Here is a 6478-nt window from a genome sequence, read left to right on the forward strand (position 1 = left end):
GTTGTTTCCCCCGACATCATCATCACCATCACCATCACCATCACCATCACCACCTTCTTCTTCTTCTTCTTCTTCTTCTTCTTCTTCTTCTTCTTCTTCTTCTTCTTCTTCTTCTTCTTCTTCTTCTTCTTCCTCCTCCTCCTCCTCCTCCTCCTCCTCCTCCTCCTCCTCCTCCTCCTCCTCCTCCTCCTTCTTCAATTTTTTTTGCCACAATCTGCTTTTGTACCATTTTAATTACATGCAAGTATTTTAAGGTCAGTTCTAGGTTGAAGAACTAGCCATACAATAGATGCAAGTAGTCACTGGAACAAGCAAGACAATAAACACAAATAGTCAAAGAACAAGCAAGGCAATAAACAAAGTCCCATGATCATTGTTTCTAAGAGCTTATCAGGATGACCAAAACATCTGAGCCTGCTTCCCTGTCCTAGCCCAAAATCATTTTCATGCCTGACGCCTACTTCTTTGTTCTAGTCTAAGATTTAGATTCTTGCCTGAACCAGCATCTCTTTCTTATTTGCTATTAGGATGATTAAGTTCTTAGAAATCGAGCTTGGAAGAGTTGCAACTAGTTTGTTTATTTGATAGAGCTTGAGAAAACTCCATGTTCAACTTTTCTGCAAGCATCTGATAGGTTTCTTTAGTGAAACCAAATGGTCTTGGGTTGGGGGAAGGAGCTGTGACTAGTGATTCAGTCTTCTCACTACGAATGCTGACATTTCCCACTTCATAATTCCAATCTTGGTCTGTTGCATGCTCCTAGAAATCTTTCAAGTGTCTTTTATTTATTTATCTAATTTACTGCTATTGAGTTTAGCTTTTATTTTTGTATCCATATGTGCACATGAGGGTGGTGCCCAGGGATGCCAAAGGTGTCAGATCCCTTGAAGCTGGAGTTACACGTGGCTGTGGGCCACCCAATTCAGGTGTGGGGAAATTGAACTTGGGTTCTCTGGAAGAGCAGTGCTCACCCTTAACCACTGGACCATCTCTCCAACCCCTTTCTTTATCACTAGTTGGCTTTCATTGTATTTTCTCTCTCTCTCTTTTTTTTTTTTTTTTTTTTTTTTGGTAGAGGCTTTGTCAATTTTGCTGATATCCTCAAAGACTAGTTGTTCTGTTGATTTCTTAGGCTTCTTTTCTTCTTTTCCTACTTTGTAGAAAGGTCATTGGCAGTGATTTTGTAGCGTCTGGTTCTGTATCCACTTGTATGCATTTTGTATCTATTTGACAGCTGTTCCTTAGTGCTCCGTTTGTTGCCTTCCATAGATTTTGTTACATTCTTTCCATTTTCCATTTTCATCTGTCTGTGACAAAACTTCCCAATGTTTGTTTGTTTGTTTGTTTAAATTTTCGAGACAGGGTTTCTCTGTATAGCTTTGGCTGTCCTGGAACTTACTCGGTAGACCAGGCTGGCCTTGAACTCAGAAATCTGCCTGCCTCTGCCTCCCAAGTGCTGGGATTAAAGGTGTGCGCCACCACTGCCAGGCCCCCAATTTTTTTTTTAACCTCCTCATCCTATTAGTTATCTTTAAGATGTGTTGCTTAGTTTCTACATGCTGATATACTCCCAGCCTTGTGTTTTTGAGACAGCATCTCTCTATGTGAACCAAGTGCTGAGATTAAAGGTGTGTTACCCCATGTACAACTCCAGCTAGTTCTGCCTTTCTTTGTGGCCCATACTTAGCCCACTGTACTTGCTAAAGATTCTTTGTACTATTTCAACTTTGTATACCCTTCAACACTTATTTTGTGACTTGACTTGGTTTCTCCCTGGTAAAGCATTAGAGAAAAGTGTATTCCTCTCTTGTTGAACTGGAGTACTCAGTACCGCTGTTAGGTTCCACTACTCCATGGCGGTTCAACCCTCTTTCTGAGTTCCCATTTTATTAAAAGTGGATGTGAGACCTGCTACTGTGTTGTCTGTTTCTCCCTGCAGTTCTGTCACTGTTTGCTTCCTGTATTCAGAAGCGCTCCTGATCACTGCATGTCCATGCTGTCCTTTCTCTGGCTTTCTCTGGGGAGTTCACACAGATGCACACACACACACACACACAGAGAGAGAGAGAGAGAGAGAGAGAGAGAGAGAGAGAGAGAGAGAGAGAGAGAGAGAGAGAGAGAGAGAGAGAGAGAGACACAGAGAGAGAGAGAGAGAGAGACATACACACTTAAATTCTCTTTTGCCTGATAAAGCCATTCCTTTATATGGGTTGTCTACTTCCATTTTTTTCACTTTCAGCTCATGGGAATCCTTAGATAAACCAAGCATCTTGTGAAAAAATATATGATTATAACTTAAAAAGAATCTATTAAGTCAACATTTGATTGTAGATGTTAATCATTTACATTTAAGGCAAGAACTGGTAGGAGAATACTGTCATTTAGTTGTTTCTGTAGTCTTAAAAATATTGTTTTTACATTGTGTGTGTGGTGTGTGTGTGTGTGTGTTTGGTGTGTTTGTATATGTGAACATCATTGAGGTCAGAATACAACCTGCCAGAATTTGTTCTCTCCTTCTACCATGTGAATGTTTGAGGGGACAGTCCACCATGGTGGCTAGGCATAGCCGTCAAAACTTGAAAGAGCTGGTCTCACTGCATCTGTATCAGGACACAGGGAGATGAAAACCGAGTGTGTCAGCACTTCTGCAGTTAAAGCACAGAATGTATGAGACAGTGATTCTACATGGGGGATCTGAAGATGCCTCTTCAGCTACAGCAGGGCCATTGGGGTGATTTTTGTAAGGTAAGAAATGAGGAAGAAAGAATCCAGGCACAGTGAGCAGTGTATCAAAGGAAAGACAGCATAAACCCATGGGAAAAGAGTAGGCTCACTTGTGAGCGGCACATGTCTGTCTTAGCTACATATCTGGGCAATGGGCACACGAGCTTCCTTAAAATTCTGGGTTTCAGAACTACATGACAATATATTGAAAATGCTGACATCTAACAAGGTCTTTGAATGTAAAATTCCAATCGTATATTCTGCACACACTGTGTGAACACAACCCTAAAACAATATGACATTTAAACAACAATCTTTTGGGGATTTTGTTTTGTTTTGTTTCAGTCAGGGTCTCACCATGTAGCCCTGGCTGGCCTGACACTCACTATGTAGACCAGGCTGGCCTACAACTCAAGAGTTCCACATACCTCTGCCTCCAGGAAGCTGATATTAAAGGTGTGCACCATGATGCCTTGTCTTTTAGTTCTAAGACCAACATTTTAAGAGCATTTAAAAGACTACATCAGGGAGCCTAGAAATGACTCAGTATTAAGAGCATTTGCTATTGTTCCAGAGGACTTCAGTTCAGTTCCCAGCAGTCACGTAGGGCATCTCCTTATGCCTATAACTCCACATAGGGCATCTTCTCATGCCTGTAACTTCAGCTCCAGGGACTCAGGGGCCCTCATCTCCCATCTGTGCTCATGTGCACAGAAAAACACACACAGGTACATAATTAAAAACAAAACAAATCCTTAAAAAGAAGTGTGCACATTTATGAAATTTTAAGAGAGCAACTAGGGCAAACAGAAGAGAATGGCCCTTCTGCATTGGAAAGGGGAACAGGGCAGGGACCCTGCCTGGCCAGTCTGTCACTCCTCCTATGTATGTACCTGACTCATTAGTTTCAAACTCATTAATATTGTTTCATGCAATTGAGAAATGTCGGGATCATTACAGTACTCAGAAATCCAGGTAGCCAACTGGCATTTTTAACCCCTCTCCTGGAATATACCCTCCAGGTCAGTCAAACTGATTCAACAATTACTTTGAATCTTTAAAATACTGAGACCCGGTAGGAGTTAAGGTAACAGATCCTCTGTAAGCAGTTAAGATGATGAAGCTGCACTTTGTGTTTTGTTTTTATGGCATGCTGTTTTTTGTCTGGGATGTAGTTGCTAGGACAGTTCATTCTCATGGTGATGACATGAGTTGTCATAAGGAAGACAGATGAACAGGCCCCAGAATCTGCACAGTCAGAAAGAAGGCAGCAGCTGTTCAGACTGCAGGCACGGGACAGTTTCAAACACTTCATTTCTCACCACTTTTCACATCAGTAGACTGGGATGTAACTGAGGTGGGGTTGCCATTTCTCTAGCCAGGACCCTACCTATACAGATGGCTACTAGAAGCAGCAAACATGTGAGGTGCCATGTAAAGAAATGTGAAAGGCTGGGAACAATAAGACTTGCTGTTCTGATCAACTGCTTTCCGGATGGTTCTAGCTGCTGTCCTTGTCCAATGCTACCCTTGAGGGCTCCTGCAGGAGCTGAGCTGCCCTTGTTCTATGCACTGCTTCCTCCCCATTCATAACAGCAGGCAGGCTTCAGTCTTACCATGCTCTTACTGGGAAGTCCTCCTGTGATACAACCGTCAACTCAGCAAAGAGGAACAATAGGCTGAACTAAATATTTAATTACAGAAGATGTTGAGCCGGGCAGAGTGGTGCATGCTCACAACTGCACTGCTTGGGAGGCAGAGACCAGGGTATGAGGAACTCACAGTCTTCCTCAGCTACAATGAGTTCAAGGCCAGCCTGGGGATAGGAAGACATAGGCCAAGGAAGGAAGGTTGGATGGATACAATAGGAAAATTACGTATCTGCAGATTTAAGAAACCATTGACCCATAATTCCATATTTGTAAACGTTATTTTCAAAATCTCTGACATCAGAATTCCTTTTTTTTTTTTTTTTTTTTTTTTTTTTTTCCGATAAAGGGTTTCTCTGTATAGCCCTGGCTGTCCTGGAACTCACTCTGTAGACCAGGCTGGCCTCGAACTCAGAAATCCTCCTGTCTCTGCCTCCCAAGTGCTGGGATTAAAGGTGTGTGCCACCACCGCCCGGCGACATCAGAATTCCTGTTCAAGTTTGATTTGATCTAAAGTTCTTTATATCCTTAGATCTAATTATTAAAATCAGTTGTCAGAATGAATGGGGTTATTCATAATTCACAATGAAACCTGTAGTATATTTAATAATGAACTTCTGACCGGGCTTTTATTTTTAACTTTTTACTACTTATTTGTGTGTGTGTGTGTGTATGTTTGTATCTATCTATGTGTCTGTGCGAGGACATGTGTATGTTGTGCAGGTGGCTGAGATACCAGGGGTATTAGGTGCCTGTGGAACTAGAGTTATAGGAAGTGGTGAGCCCTCCCACTCGAAAGCTGGGAATTCAACACAGGTCGTCTGGAAGAGCAGTGCACATTCCTGTTAAGGCATCTTTCCGGGTCCTTATCTTCCTAAACTCTTAATGATAAAGTGATTATACCAAACTTAGAGCTGGCTGTCCGAAGACTTCTTGTCCATAATACATCATGAAGATGGAATATCCAGAGAAGAAGAAAAGGTATGTTACCACCATGTATGGGGCTGTGCAAACTGACGGTAATGGTCTGGTAAGTGATGTCGCTATGCAATAATGTATAGTGCACAAGCTATAATCTGGAGAGCACAGCATCGTGGCTAGTAGCTATTCTGTGAAAAACAAAGTCCCATCCTTCGGAAGGTCCTTTCAGCAGTGCCTAAGGATATTCTTCTTCAGTGGCTCTCAACCTCATTAGACTAGGAACATACGGAGTTCTCCAAAAAGACTCAAGTGTCGAGTAGGCCACATACAAGAAGAGCACAGAGCTGTCTGACCGACTTGGTCTACAAAGGCTCCCTGGCAACAGTGTCTGAACATCTGGACACTACTCTCATGTGAAGAGCTTTGAAAGTCAGTTCCAGAACCGTACCTCAGACGTAAGTACGTTTTCCGCATCATTTCCAGGTGCTCCTGAAGTATACCTGAAGTTGAAAGCCAGTGCGTGCAATTGGCTGAGTTGATGGTTTCAGGACTAAGGGCATCAATAACTTCATTCTGTCTCCAGATCCTATGACAGGAGATAGTAGACAGTAGACGGTCCCAGGACCAGTAAGCGGTTATCACTCTGGTGGAGGTTTATTCAGAGAGCTCTTTCTTGACTTTGCCAAGGATGAACATGGGTTGGAGAAGAAAGGTAGGGCAGTCAGACAAGGGACATTTTAGGATTAATAAAATAACCCACTCCTTCAAAACCTTTTGTGCACGGTAAGACAGTGAAGAGCAGTCACAAGTGAAATTCACTTAGGCTGAGGCTAAAAGGAAAGCTATCAGGATGGAGGAGGCTCAGGGTGGGAAACCACAGCACTTCCAGGCACTAACAAAATTAGGGTCAATGGTTGACGAAAGTAAATTAAAAAAAAAAATTATACTATTTTTCCAGTGACTCATTAACTTTCACATGGCGGTACGAGATCCAGATTCTTACGTGTATTTCAGAGATATAAATGCGTAAGGCGATTTTCTTTCAGTGCTGGGCATGTAAACCAGGGTACGGTATACCCGAGGTAAGTGCTATCACCGAGCTATGCCTTCATCTTAAAGGTGCAAATTTATATGATTTCTTTTGGTAAAAACAATTTTTTTTCCATACTTTCTAATGTGGTAAA

General features: G+C 42.2%; 1 long non-coding RNA gene across 1 annotated transcript; it reads right to left on the reverse strand.

The window, feature by feature from the left end:
• Positions 1-215: 215 nt before the first annotated feature.
• LOC143436196 (uncharacterized) lies at positions 216-5882 on the reverse strand. The gene is made up of 2 exons (XR_013106372.1): positions 5743-5882; positions 216-302 (listed from the first exon to the last, which is right to left on the reverse strand). It is a non-coding gene; the product is annotated as an uncharacterized LOC143436196 (long non-coding RNA).
• Between the last annotated feature and the right edge of the window lie 596 nt (positions 5883-6478).

This window comes from Arvicanthis niloticus, chromosome 22 (genome assembly GCF_011762505.2).
Source record: "Arvicanthis niloticus isolate mArvNil1 chromosome 22, mArvNil1.pat.X, whole genome shotgun sequence".
NCBI classification, from domain to species: Eukaryota; Metazoa; Chordata; class Mammalia; order Rodentia; family Muridae; genus Arvicanthis; species Arvicanthis niloticus.